General features: G+C 42.4%; 1 long non-coding RNA gene across 1 annotated transcript; it reads left to right on the top strand.

Moving 5' to 3' along the window:
* The first annotated feature begins 1,782 nt into the window (after window positions 1-1,782).
* LOC120581597 (uncharacterized) lies at window positions 1,783-14,289 on the top strand. Its single transcript, XR_005647343.1, has 4 exons — window positions 1,783-1,834; window positions 11,325-11,601; window positions 12,976-13,137; window positions 14,163-14,289. It is a non-coding gene; the product is annotated as an uncharacterized LOC120581597 (long non-coding RNA).
* Window positions 14,290-15,201: the final 912 nt, after the last annotated feature.

Below are 15,201 nucleotides of genomic sequence, written 5' to 3'. Positions count from 1 at the left end.
AGAGTTTCTTCGAGATAGTCTGCTGCAACCCATTTCTTTTATATAAGCCTCAAAAAGACAAAGCTATTTTTCAAGGTCACACTTGGCAACAAGTGCGAGAACGTCTGGGTTTTCCTGTGACTCCTCACTTAGACCGTAGGATTCCGCGGTCACAGTTTTCCATATGAAGGTACTGATTGGTACCTGTTTAACAATCGAATAAATTGTGTCTGAGTTTTCGAAAAATGCAATGTAAGATGACATTATGGAAAAAAAAAAACCAATAAAAAAGGCGAATGGTTATATTTGTTTTCTATTGCTGTGTAATAAATTACCACAAACTTCGTGGTTTAAAACGGCACACATTTATTGTCTCCCAGTTTCTGTGGGTTGGGGGTTTAGGCATGGCTTAACTCAGTCCTCCACTTAGAGTCAGCAAACTAATGGGTGAGACATGGACAGATAGGAGCTGGTGAGCCACTCAAAGAATGGGATACTTGAAACAGAGATTGAAAGTGCTGCCATTTTGGGTAATGCCAAGGTCTAGTGGGTGTCTCAGGTAGGGTGAAGGACAAACTATTTGGAAGCAAAAGTGGTCAAAGATATAAGAGGCTGGAGTACAGATGACTCATTTATGGTGGCTAAAATTATCAACAATGATCATAGTGAAATGGTGGAGGGACGGAGATAGGGAGAGAGAGAAAGACAGAGACAGAGAACTCGCACTAGATGGAAGAGGGGGAGTGGCCCTGAGGGCCGTGGATGCTGTGACAAGCAGAGGTGGTGTGGTCTGCAGGCAGAGTTCCAAAGGAGCCAATGTTTTTAGAGAGGAGGGAAGAAAGCAACCAGGAGCAAGGATCTAGCCCCTTTCTGGCCATGTGGTATGAGAGGTGTGAAGAAAACAGCCCCCGCCCCCAAAGGTCTGCAGAGGAAGCAAAGGCTTCAGGGGGAGCCACATTTTAGTTAGATAATAAGGTGAAGAGAACATGGCCATGCAGGAGATGTCCCTCTTCCTCGGGAAAACCTTTATGGACCCCCTTTACAAGAAGAACTGCTTTTGATTACATACACGCAAGCCTGTTAACTTTCCTTCGGAGCACTTAATCACAGTTGACATTCCCATACTTATGTATGGGAAACTGAATAATAGTTATGATTTCCAGCTAAGTGCCTGGAGGGCAGGGACTGCATTGCCTGGAACCAGTGGGTCCCCAGCACACAGCGGAGTGCCCAGCACGTGGATACTTAATCAGTATTCGTGGCAGGAAGGAAGAAGGGAAAGAACAGACTTAGAGCAACTGTGAGGAGTCAGTGTGGGTAGAAGAGGAGCCCATACTACTGTCCGTTCATGCTTTTGGCCATCTATTCTTCTTAAGGAGCAAAGCCTGTGTCACTTCGGGTGAGGAAGGTAGAGCTGTGTTTAAGCTCCTGAGCCACTAAGACTCAAGCAGCTGAGAGCTGTGCCTTGAAGCTCCTTGTGCCAAAGTTGTTCCTGCTCAAGTGTCTCCCAGAGCTATGGACGCTCCCAGCTCTTCAGCCACCCAGTGTGTGGAGCTGAAGAGCAGGGTATCCACCTGCCGGGAGCTTAGGGGCATCCCGACCAACTGGCCGTCCCTGGGTGGTGCAGTCCAAGGAATGCCCCAGTGGCCCCCAGAGAGGGCCAGCAACTCCTTTACCTGGGCTCCTGCTGCCTGGAGGAGACCAGTGGGACCAAGTAAAGGTCTTTTTCTCCCAACAGGAGCTTGTGGGCCTGACATACCTGGAGTCTGCTACTGAATTTTTTTTCTTTTCCTTCCAGTAACTCAAGAAGCTAAATCTCGGCTCTCCTCCATTCTGGACAGACAAGCAAAGAGAGGTATAGAGAAGTCGTGTTAGTGGCAAAGACAATGCTCCTTGAAGATGATACTTTGAATCTTAAGTGTAAATCTTTTGAGATCCATTCATTCAACATTATTGAATACCTGGACATCATGGGGCTTACAGCAATGAACACAAGGTGCCGTTATATCTTTGGCTCTAAGCATCTCACAGCTTGGGGAGAAAGAGATGTACACACATGACTGAAATTCCAGAGAGAATGGCATGAGTAAAAAGTGTTCTGGAAGGTTTAGAACAAGAAGGTGGTATTTCTAGACGATGACAACAGGGAAGGCTTGTGTTAGAGGTGGCATCTGAGCTAGTAGTCCTTGGAGAAATGATGTTGCCAGTGAGGGCATCCATAAAGCATGGTCTGCCTCGACTGAAGAAGGTAGATCAAGCTTTCACCAGCAAAATCAAAGAATCCCAAATCTGGCATTGACCTGGATCAGCAGAAAATTGTGGAAATGAGCCTTGGTTTTGGAGTGAGTCAGAATTGAGCTCAAGTCCTAGCTCTGCCACTTACTAGCTGTGCAACCTGGGACAAGTTACTGGACCTGTCTTTGTTTCAATTTTCTCATCTATAAATTGGGGTAGTATCTACCTCAGACAATTGTTAAGTGTCAGTTGAGATAATCCATGTAGAGCACTTAAAACAGTCCCTGGCACATAGTAATTGTTAAGTTAAAGGTTAGCTAATTCTCACATGGAGCAGACTAGCTGCCCAGACTGTGAGCAACCTGAGGTCAGTGACCAGGCCTCATTTACTTCTGCCTCCTCCTGAACCTAGCACAGAGCCTGGGCACAAGGAGTTCAGTAAAGTTGTGCAAAATGAACTAACAGAGGAGGTATCCGCTTTGCCAACCTCTTAAATTGCACACAAGGGAAGATTTGGGGAGCACTGAGTATGGTCGAATTTTATAAGGGGGTTCCAAAGAAGGCTGTGTAAGTGCCAAGGGTCTTTTAAGAAGATCAACTGTCATCTGTCCTTGAAGGTTTAAGGGACCAGTCTGCTTGAGGTTTGTCTCTGGAAGTGTTTGAGCACTGGCTATGGCAGGAAAAATTCAAGCATTTTATGGGAGAGAAAAGAATGTTGAACTAAATGGCTTCTGGGATTGTAGGGTAACCTGTGGTTAAGACCACAGAAAAACAGACTCATTCCCATCCCAGCTTTTGCTACTCCCGTATTAGCTGTGTGACCTTGGGCAAAGCTCTCCCATCTCTGAGCCTGGGTAAAATGGTGAGAATAAATCCTATTGCTTAGAGTTGTTGAGAGAGTTAAATAAGAAAAGGGTATTAAGTATTGTGCAGGCAGCACCTACACCCAGGATTTCTCCCTCGTGCAGGGCAGGGTCTGAGTCTGGCACTGGCACCCATGGGTTTTCTGTCACAACTTTACTCATTTCATGAGGAACTTTCTCCTCAAGATCTCGCAAGGCAGCAGAAGGAGGAAATGTTCTTTACCACTTGTCCCCAGATCACCCCAAGTTAAGGTCAGGCTGCCTGTCCTGGAAACCTGAGTGCAATTGGATCCAGAGTTAGCATCAGTGCCAAGGGAACAAGAAAGAACAATGAATCTGGGAGGGCTACTGAGACACATCAAACTCACTTCTGCTTGGGCCAGCCAGGGCCTGGAGACACAGCCAGGGGAGTCAGTTTGGCGCTGGGCCACTCCTTTGCTCCTCCCAGCATCACCTCATGCCCCGTAAAAACACCTGGTTTTTGTGAACAGCTTTTTCTGCCATGGGACAATATCATGAGGTCATAGAAACAGAGCAGGAAAGGACCTTGGAGGTCATATTGTCCTGTGCATCCCGACCTCCTAGCAGTCAGAGTTTAGGGGAGGAAACTTAGTGTTTTAGACAGGAAAATGCAAGAAATATATTTCATAATGAGAATTAGGGGCTTACGTGGCCATTAAGAGAGACTCATTAATCCATTTGACCGATAGCTCCAGAGAACAGGGCTCTGCCTATCTCACTGTTATGGATCCTAGGGCCTTGCACAGCTCCAGACACTCAGTAGCCACTCATTACATATCTAAAATGAGTTAGTGAATGATTTCAGAGCTCTTAAGGGAAATGAGGAGGCAGAGTGAGCACCAGCAGGTATTGACAGCTGTCATTTCTGCCAAGATTGCTAGCATATATCTTCCATTTAGCCTGTGTAGGGAAAGACCTGTCTTGCTCTCTCCCCAAAATATACTTCTAAACCCAACAAAGTCCCATTTCCTCTCCCACAGGCTCAAAAAGCCCTTTTGGGACTGTGGGGATATGGTGATGTGGCACAGGAGGCCAGCCTTGCACCTGGCTGTGGGACCACACCCACTAGGTGAGGTACCTTGTCCTCTCCTTGCCTAAAATGGGGTAGGATGGTGGATCCCAATGAGGTCCCAGGGAGCCTCTGATTCAGTGTTGATATCTGTTCCTCTGGAAATACAACCCTAAATAATAATAAATATTTTTGGATGTCCCGAGACAATTGTTGTAAAAGTTGGTCCCCAGTCCAGCTGCATCAGTATCATCTTGGAACTTGTTAGAAATGCAAATTCTTCAACCCCATTCCAGACCTACTGAATCATAAACTTTTGGGATGTGCCCAGCAATTTGTGTTTTAACAAGACGTCCAGGTGATTCTGATGCATATAAAAGTTTGAGAAACACTGCCCTGAAGAAACAACTGTGCATTGTTGACTATAGATGCAGCTTCTAGGAGCAAATTAATATATAGGAAATGAAAGTTTCCTGTGTTTAACTAGAGAATTTTCTTTAATCCTAAAAGAAAGACAGCTCTGGGGAATAACGAAGACCTAAGACTTGCACATGGGTCTAGATGCACTATTATAGGGTCAGAGCTAGGTGCTTCTAGAATCCAGCTCCCTGAAGTGCAGGTGGGGAAATTAAGCCTTCGAGACAGGGAGCAATTTGCCCAAAGGTGCACAGGCTAAAAACCATGACTCTGAGAAAAAGTTGTTGTGTAAATGCGTTCAACTCCTAGTTATCCTGGGAAAGAATAATCCTAGTTACCCTGAGTGTGGATTAACTGATTCCGGTGGCTAGAGTTTAGAGTCACCAGCCAGGTAACAGCTGAGCTGTGTTGGTTTCTTTACCAGCTCTTCTTCCTCCCCCTCATTCCATTGCCCATTAGTCTGTAGTCATTGGAAGTCAAAAGATTACACAATGAGGCTGTATTGGACACTGCTCTCACAGTGTAACATAAATCATTCTCAATTCAGCAGATATCCTGCTTTGGTAAAAATCTTTACTGGCAGTCATTTACAAGAAATATATTTTGATGCCACATTTTGTTATAACTGTGATTTGGAGTACACTATAAACCTCTTTACTCACCCCTACTGACAGTTAATTGTGGACCTGTTTAAGCAGAAGAGCATAGGTCCAATGCAAGCTGGAACCAGGGTATAAGAAACGGGTGGTAGAGACCCTCAAGCTCCAGTGGCTGTAGCAGCCAGGCCCAAGGTACATGGAAACAAAAAGGGACCAGGCTAAGATGGCCCCAGACCAAACTGAGAGGGCTCCTAACCCTGAACATCAGGGGATGCCAGCCAGCATGCAGTGACTCAAAGTCAGATGGACTGTGTACTTTTTAGAAGATCAGTTCATTCACTGAGACACCAGAGTCCCATTCACTCATTAATTCACTTACCCTCTTATTGACCAAGTATCTATTGAGTACCCACTATAGGCCACGCACCACGTTAGGTGCTAGAGAGAAAGGGGTGAGTAAAATAGACGTGATCCCTACATTGATGGAGTTTTATAAACTAGCCATAAATGAGAAAAGAAGTAAATGTATAATTATAAATTAGGATAAGAGCTGCAGGGGATTGGGGAAAACCTTTCTGAAGAGGTACAGTTTAAGCCAAGATCTGAGGACACATAAGAGCCAGCCGCTTGAATAGGTGTGGGAAGAACTATCTTAAGGAAAATATCAGCAAAAGGCTGTGAAGTGGGAAGAGCTCAGAGTCTTTCAGAAACTGGTGAAGCATAGAGCGAGGAGGAAGAGATGTAAAAGGAAAGAATGGGAAGGTATCGGGAGCCAAATCACAGGTTAAAATGTTATTCTAAGAGCAGAAAAAAGCCCCTTAATGGTTTTAAGCAGAGGAAGGAAATGATATAATCAATAATTTTAATCACTCTGGTTGCTGTGTGGACCACAGATTGAAGGGCCAAGAATGGAAACAGCCATTCCATGGGGGAAGGGATGGCCAATTCTGAGCAGAGTATTGAGTGTTCAGGTCGAGTCAGCTGGAATCGGCGGGAGGGCAGTCTTCCTCCTCCAAGCAGATGAGATTGGACAACAGATAATGGGACAGGAAGGCCAAAGCAGACCCTCTTGTCTCCATAACTACCTAGACACAAAGGTCTTACCTGGAAAAATATACCCGGACAGCGCTGTAATGAGCCTGTCAGGGTGTTCCTGTCTCTCATGGAGCTGGAAGAGGTCTGAGGCTGCTATAAGGCTTCCTACCTGTGGCTGCAGGTAGCAAAGGCTCCCAGGGAGGAGAAGTGAGGCAGAGGCTGATGATACCAGCACATTGGGTGGTCCCATCTTCTCTCTGCCTTCCGTCTTTTTATAACAAATAATCTCCCAATGCCCAGGTACATCGTGTTCTTCTTCCTGATTATGGGCCAGCTGGACTTTTGTGTGTTCTCTGTGTTTCTGGCAGATAACTGTAAACAGGAAAGGCAGAGCACTGGAGCAGAGATACAAGATGGCAAGAGATAACCATCTTGAGTTTGAGCAACTCCCTACAAGGCAACCAATTTAGTGAAAGCCTAATTAATTCAGCCTTTGCTTTGGAACCTTCAGCTTCTTATCTCAGAGTAGCAACAGATAAAACTGAGCACACCTTTTCCACCTGAGAATCTTCATGGTCTCCCTATTGAATGCAGATATATTCTAAACACCTTAATCTGGCTCAAAAGACCCTGAGCGACTTGGCCTCCACCTGCCCTCCAGCCTGATGTTCCACTTCTCTTCCTATGCCCTAATATATCTGAGCCATCTGCCGTTCCCAAATATATCCCATCCTTTCCCACCACTGAGCCTAATTTACGCTTCCCACCTACAATGTCCTCTCTCCTCCACTCTGACATCTCCAGCTATCTAGATCACATCCACCCTGAATGCCCACCTTCTCTGGATATCATTTTCTGATACACACAGCACAATCACCACCTTATTTTTTCCTTCTCAAGTCAACCCTATTTTTTAATATGTATAGTTTCTCTTGAATATAGTTAGGCGTCCATATCTCTATAATTAGCCTGTGAGCTCACTAAGGCTAGAAAAGTTTCTGTGGAACTATTAAAATGAAGTAACTGCTCAATAAACATGTTAGCTGTTATTTTCAGCAAATAAGTCTTCAAACCCTAACGTTGGAAGAAACTTGAGTAATATAGGCCATAAAAAGGTTTGCTACAAAGCACTGTAAACAATTAGGTCTCACTTTTGTAAATATATATGTTTGCGTTTGCATGTATATATATTTATTGTAAAATATTAACAGCAGTTATCTCTGAAATAAATCTACAGGTATGTATCTTTTATCTCCAGTTTTTAATCTTTATAGTTGATTTTTTTCCCTTCAGAACACAAAAACAACATAGCTTACAAAAACAACATAGCTCTTTCTTAAAATCAAACAATAATATAGACATTATCAAATTAAAGATCCCTATAAAACTCTACCCCTACAAAAACATATCACTAAAAGTTATGAAAATTTTGGGGGTTTTTTATGAATATTTGAATATGCATATACAATAATCATTGTACTTCAAAGTATTATATTGAGCTGCCATTTAAATTTTTTCCTTAATAATATGTCATAGACTCATTGTACATAATTTCTTTACCACTCCTTATTAACAGACATTTGGCTTATTTCTATTTTATTTTATGTTATTGCTATTATAAACAATGCTGCAAAGAGAATTGTTAGAGATGATTTTGCTTTCTTTACATTTTCTCTGTTTCTTTAGGTTTTCTAAATTTTTAACCATAAATATTTTCTATCATTATAAAATAATTTATTTTTTAAAAAATGAAGTTCTAGCCATCACTCTCTCTCTGTTCAGAATTTCACTAAATGCTCTCAATTAAAGAATTCATTTATTCAAAAAATAAAGTCATGCACTGCATAGCAACATTTCTGTCAGTGACAGACTGCTTATACAACAATGGTCCCATAAGATTATCATGGAGCTGAAAATTTCCTGTCGCCTAGTGTCATAGCGCAATGCATGACTCACATGTTTGTGGTAATGCTGATATAAACAAACTGCCAGTGGTATAAAGTATAGCACATATGATTATGTTCTGTTCATAATTCTTGGTAATGATAATAAATATCTATGTTACTGGTTTATGTATTGAGTTTATATATTTACTATAGTATACTTTGTATCATTATTTTAGAGTGTACCCTTTTACTTATAAAATAAGTTTGCTGTAAAACAGTATACTGTGTTATGCCAGAAGAAGCCTTATACATCTCGTGTTTACATCTCTTGATTGCATCGTCTTCTCTTGTGTTCGATTTAATCTTGTGTTGTTTTGTTCACCGTGGTCCCTAAGCATACAAAATCCACTGCCGATGTTGCCAGAAAGAGGCCACATTGAGTACTCGACCTAGAAATGAAATTAAAAGTGATTAAGGACCAAGAAGGTGGAAAATCAGTGACAGTTACTGCTTGCCATTCAGACACGTCCCATTCCACTATAGCTACAGTCTTGAAGTACAAGACCAAAGTGACAAAAGTTGTTAAAGGGTTTGCTTCAATTAAGCCAACAAGACTAACAAACATTTGAGAAGGGCCAGTATCAGACATGGAGAAACTTCTAATGACCTGGATTGAAGACCAGATACAGAAGTGTGGCCCTGTGTGCACCATGACAATCACAGCCTAAGGAAAAAGTTTGTGATGTTGAGAGAAAAGGCTGCATCTGACTACAATGTTGAATTGACTGCTACTTTGGTTGGTTTAAATGGTTTGATAATTGTTATTCATTACATAATGTGAAAGTAAGTGGTGAGTCTGTGAGTGCTGATGTGAAAGTAGCTGAAAATTTTTTGGAAACTCTCGATATGCTGGTTGTGGAGGAAAATTACTTGCCAGCGCAAATAATCAATATGGATAAAACTTCCCTATTTTGAAAATGGATGTCTAAAAGGACTTTCATCCACAAAGAGGCCAAGTGGATGCCAGGTTTCCAGACTTTTAAGGACAGGATAACAGTCTTGCTTGGGGGCAATGTTGCAGGCTACAAATCGAAACCCTTTATGATCTGGCACAGTGAGAAGCCCAGGGCCTTCAAACAATAGATAAGCATGCACTGCCAGTGTACTACAGGAGCAATAAGAAGTCATGGATGACACAGATCCTCTTCCAAAATGCCTTCCTGAATTGCTATGGCAGCAAAATGGAGAAATGCTGTTTAGAAAATAATACACCTTTTAACGTTTTACTTATTGTTGATAATACTCCTGGACATCCTCATTTTATTGGTGATCTTTATCCCAATATCCAAGTGGTTTTTCTCCCTCCAGACACCACCTCTTTGATTTAATCAATGGATCAAGGAGTTATAGTAGCTTTTAAGGCCTTCTGTTTGAAGAGGAGTTTGCCCAGGCTATTACTGAAACCAAAGAAGACACTGATATAGTTCTTAAAGGATTACAACATTTGTGACTCAATCAAGAATCTTGCTTGGGCTCGGGGTGACATCGCTAAGGAGTGCATGAATGGCATTTGGAAGAAATACACTCAAGGGGTTCATCGATAGATTCAAAGGATTTGCTAAGGATAAGGGGGTTGCAAAAATCAACAAGGCTGTGGGTGAGATAGCAAACAAGTTTTACCTGTGTGTGAATGAGGATGACATTGAGGAGCTTCTAGAGGTGGTTCCGAGGAACTGACTAATGAGGAGTTGTCGGAACTGAAACAGGACCACACAGCTGAAGAAGAGGCAAAAAAAAAGAGGAAACTGCAGGAGAAGAAAAAGAAGAAGAACGCCCAAGAAAATTCAGTGAAAGGTTTAGCAGAAGCTTTTGCAGACTTCAACAAGCCCCTTAAAAAGTTTGTAAACATGAACCCCAACACCAAAAGGTTTCATTTATAAAGAGGAATGTTCACAGCACAATTGATTGTGAAGCATCTGTGACAAAAGAAACAAACAAATCGGGCAAACCACCATGGACATATTTCTGAAAAGAGTGACACCTCCTCAAGAAGAGCCTCAGGCAGGTTCTCCAGGAGGTGTTCCAGAAGAAGGCATTGTCATAGTAGGAGATGACAGCTCCATGTGTGTTATTGCCCCTGAAGACCTGCCAATGGGACAAGATGTGGAGGTGGAAGTCACTGTTACTGATGATCCTGACCCTGTGCAAGCCTACACTAGTGGGTCTGTTTGTATCTTAGCTTTTAACAAGGTGTTTCAAAAGTGAAAACAAAAATTAATAGGAAAAAAGTTTATAGAATGAGGATATAAAGAAAGAAAATATTTTCTATAGCTATACAATATGTTTGTGTTTCTTAGCTAAGTGTTATTACAAAAGAGTTGGAAAGTTAAAAATTTTAAGTTTATAAAGTTAACTTACAGTAAGCTAAGGTTAATTATTATTGAAGAAAGAAAATACTTTTTATAAATTTAATGTAGCCTAAATGTACACTGTTTATAAAGTCTACAGTAGTGTGATGTCGTAGGCCTTCACATTCACTCACTGCCCACTCACTGACTTACTCAGAGCAACTTCCAGTTCTACAAGCTCCAGTCATGGCAAGTGCCCTATACAAGTGTACCATTTTTTATCTTTTGTATCATATTTTTACTGTACCTTTTCTGTGTTTAGATATACAAATGCCATTGTGTTACAGTTGCCTTACAGTATTCAGTACAGTAACATATTGTACACATTGATAGCTGAGGAGCAATAAGCTATGCCCTGTAGCCTTGGTGTGTAGTAGGCTGGAGCAATAAGCTATGCCCTGTAGCCTTGGTGTGTAGTAGGCTGTACCATCTAGGTTTGTGTAATGATGTTGGCACAAAGACGAAATCGCCTAAGGCACATTTCTCAGAACATACTGATTATCAACCATGGACTGGTCACTGTGCTGGCAGTATAGCAATGAGCAAACTCAATAACCTCCCCTCCCCCCGCCCCTGCCACCCAGCCGTCAGGAAACCTACATTCTTATGGATAAGATAAATATTTAGCCATAATCATACTAGTGCAAATTTACAATCCCATTGAGAAAGTGGGCTGGGTGCTCCAGTCTAGTTTGTGGGGCACTGCCTTCTAAGGCTAACTAAGGGAAAGTTGGGAGACAAGAGAAATGTTCTGGTGAGGAAACCTCCAGTGGCCTGGTACTCCTGGGGGCTGCAGGTTGGCAGGAAAGGCTGGAGGGCTATGGGGATGGGAAGTGGCAGCTTAGATGTACATAATCTTTTCTTATCTGTAGGTGATCAAAACAGCCAATGAGACTACAGGTCAGGTGACTTCCAGGGGCAGAAGCTGTGACTCCCACACCCACCTTGAATTTCCGCATTGGGGAGGAGTGGGCCCCTCCTGCTGCCATTGGTGTACATCAGAACCTCCCAGCCTTGACCTTCTCTGTGCTGGCCAATGTCCTCAAGATGAGAATCCTCCTTCTCTTCTTCCAGTACCTCCTCCAGACAAGTTCCCCACCCCAGGCCTTCACCTTGGTAGATGATTTCCTCTGGAGAGGCAAATTTCAGGTTGGGATGTGTTTTTTATATATATATCTGTATTGTTTGACATATATACAGGATTATCTCACAGAAAATTCCTTCCACTGTTTTCCTAATAGAATGTCTATATTTTTTTAATGTCCAAACTTCATAGAATGAATATCTCTCTCCCACTACAACTTTCTTGTATGTTTATATAGGAAACATTTACATTTTATGTCCCCAAACTCAATACAACAGATTCCACAAAACCATCTGTGGGAATGCCTTGAGACACTGCTTGCATTTTCTTATATTCCAGACACAGTCAAATATTAGAATCTCACACAGACAACTAGGAAAGCAGAACAAATGTCAACAAAAAGGATATGGAAGATGTTAGTTTAGACAAAGCAACTGTTTGTAACAACCATGTTAATTTGCATTCAATATCACATTGTAAGCATTTACAGCCTAACATCATGGTTTATTACTGACACATAGACATTTTACTGAGTTTCAGTTACATTTCAAAAATTGGTTGAATGTTTAGGGTTAATGTGTCATGTGACATTTTTTTCCTATTCAAAATAATAGGAGGTTGATTATTAGTTAATGTGCTCACACAGATCATCAGACTTTTAGGAGCAGATTACTGAAGTTAAAGGAGAGTCCCTACCCCCTCCCACCCAATAAGTACATATTTTGTTATCAGGGGAAGACTATAATAAGTGCTCTTATTCTGCTCAACTTAAAGTAACTGGAGAACAAAAGGAGACTATGAGAAAGATCTTGGGAATTTCCATGGAACAGCTAAGCCCTGAGAAGTATCCTGAGGCAGTTCAGTTAGGCTTTGAGAACTACAAAAACCCAGAAGTCAGGATACGTCAGGGTTTCCAGTGCCCCTGCTCATACATGTTGGCTTCATTCCTTCTCTCGATGCCAGCCAGTCTGTCCACAGCTCTTAAGTTAATTCATTGGTTCAGCGTGAGTCAGGTCCCACCCCTGAACCGATCAACTGTAGTTAGAGGAAGCGCCTATAGAAATCATAAGTGACACAGAGGGGTCGGGTCACTTCAGGAATGTGGGGGGCAGCGTTGCTGAGCACTAATCCCATGAACATCCATGGCAAGCCTTGAAGAAAGAAAAAAGAAATCAGGAGCCAAGATTGGGCAGAGTCTACCTCTAGCCTTCAGCTGGCTCTGCAACTCATAAGCCATGTGACCCTGGGTAAGTCATACTTTAAAATGGGACGAATAATTCACCCCTTTGTTTGGCCACGTGGTGTAAACTTCTTAGGAAGCAGAGTGTGTTTCGTGTGTATAAGTGTAGACTCTAGAGTGGTGGTTCTCAACCAGGCTAATTTGTCTCCCGGGGACATCTGGCAATGTCTAGAGACATTTTTTTTTTTGGTTGTCATAGTGAGTTACTGGCAACTAGTGGGTAGAAGCCAGGAATGCTGTGAAACACCCTGCCATGTACAGGACAGCCCTGGACATCAGTAGTGCTGAGGCTGAGAGACCCTGCACTAGAGCCAGGTCACCTGACTTCTGTTCATACATAGCTCCACCATGTCAAAGTTTGGTAAGTTACCTCACGTTTTTGTGCCTCAGTTTTCCCATATGGAAAATGCAACTTCTACGAGTACCTAAGACAGTGGTAAGAATAAACAGATTAGTACATGGAAAGAGCTTAAGCCCCTGCCTGATACATAGCAAGTACTCACTAGATGTAAGCTTTTATCTCCCCCAAACCTGGGTAAGCACCAGAAGCACCTTGAGACCTTGTTTAATAACAAATTCCCAGGCCCTGTATTAGTTGTGCTGGATCTGAATCTTTGCAATTTGGAATCCGGGAATCTGTGGAGTTTTTTCAAGTCCCTCAGCTGATCTGATGATCAGCCAAGTATGGGGATGACTGCTCTGAAGCATTGCTATGCGGAGCGTTGTCTTCAGATCAGCAGCGTCAGCAGCACCTCAGAGCTGCGCTGTCCAAACTCCAATGTGCACACAAACCACCCAGGAGTCTTGTTACAGTGCAGGTTCTAACTCGGGAGGTGGGGGGCGAGGCCGGGGAGTCTGAGGTTCTGCATCCTTAGCAAGCTCCCATGCGAAGCAGATGCCGCTGGACTTCTGAAATTAGGGGTGGTGCGCCCCCTGGTGGTCTGAGCGTAGCAGCACAACTCTTTCAAAGATAATCAGCTAGTACATTTTAACTGCGATTTTCTGTACCATCAGTCATTATTATCATCATCATCATCATCATCGTTATCCATGGGCCGTAAAACTGCTCAAAGGTAGAGCCTTTCCTGATCGTGGACTAGGATACTCAAGTATGGATGGCTGGACTAGAAGACTTTCAAGGTCTTTTCAGCAACTGATATTGTTAAAATTAATATTATTGATATACATATTGATATAATATGTATATCAATGTACTGATATTGGCACAATTCCTTGTATCTAGAGGTGTCATGTCTTGGAGTTTGTTTTTTCTCTCGAGCTTTGTGATGAATGAGATAAATGAATTTATAATAATAAATAGTGGGTAAATAGGATCTCTACATAAATGGGGACCACCGTGTGTAATTATGGCCCCTCCATTCACAGGTTTTGCCTCTGGAAAACAAGATGCGGGATCATTCCCAGTTTCTACTTATCCTTTACTGGGGGAATGTTTGTGATCACCATCCTGTACATAAGCCTCAGGACCTTGGGCTACCTCAAGTTTGGAGCCATTACCCAGGCAAGCATCATCCACAGTCTCTCTATCTGCTAGTGAGTGAGTTCAAGCCTCAGAGCTAGAAGCATGACATGCAGGTAGGGCTGCCTTAGCTAAAGTTTACAGCCCTAATGAAAAGAAAATCACATTCTTAATCTAATGTATAATAATAAAAATATTGAGAAAAATGTGATAACTTGGATTTAGTTTTCTGAGTAATTCACACTCATCATTTAGAAGGAGGAGAAGAAAGAATAGTGAGTATTTATTGAGTATTCCCCTCTTCTAGGTCGTTTACAGACACATCTAATTTAGCACAGCTCCATCTACCCCATGGAAGATAGAATGCCAGGTCGAGGAGTCCTGACATGATTTAGCTACCTTCCCCAGCTCCACAGAAAGACTGACATATATACCACCGGTTCATATTCCCCGTAAGAGTCTCTGTAACCTGGTAATGACTAAATGTTATGGCATCTCAGAAGAAGGAGAATTAAACCTGACCAGGGAACAAAGAGGCATCACAGAAGCCTCTAAGACTTGAACAGTGAGCAGGAATGTGAGATTATGAATGGAAGGAAAGCATTCTTAGCAGAGGGAACAGCACATGCGAAAGGCACCGACTGTGCAGGTGCATTGTGTGCTCAGGGAATGGCTCTAATTGTCTGGGATGGGTGCAATGTTGAGCATGTGGAGTGGAGACGAAGGGATTGTTGTGAGAGGAGATGGTGGAAAATTGGACTTGAAATACGATGGGCTTTGAATCCCAGGCTCAAGTTTGGAGCTCTTTCCGGTAGGCAGTGAGATGTCATTACAGGCTTTTTGAGCATTACAGTAACATAATCACTAATCTTTTCTCTGCCTTATGTGCACTAAAAAGCATTTTTATTTTTTCTATTCCCGATAAAAGTGAGTTAGCATGTCATG

This window comes from Pteropus medius, unplaced genomic scaffold (genome assembly GCF_902729225.1).
Source record: "Pteropus medius unplaced genomic scaffold, Ma_sr-lr_union100, whole genome shotgun sequence".
Classification (NCBI taxonomy): Eukaryota; Metazoa; Chordata; class Mammalia; order Chiroptera; family Pteropodidae; genus Pteropus; species Pteropus medius.
This window is presented reverse-complemented; position numbering and strand designations above follow the sequence as displayed.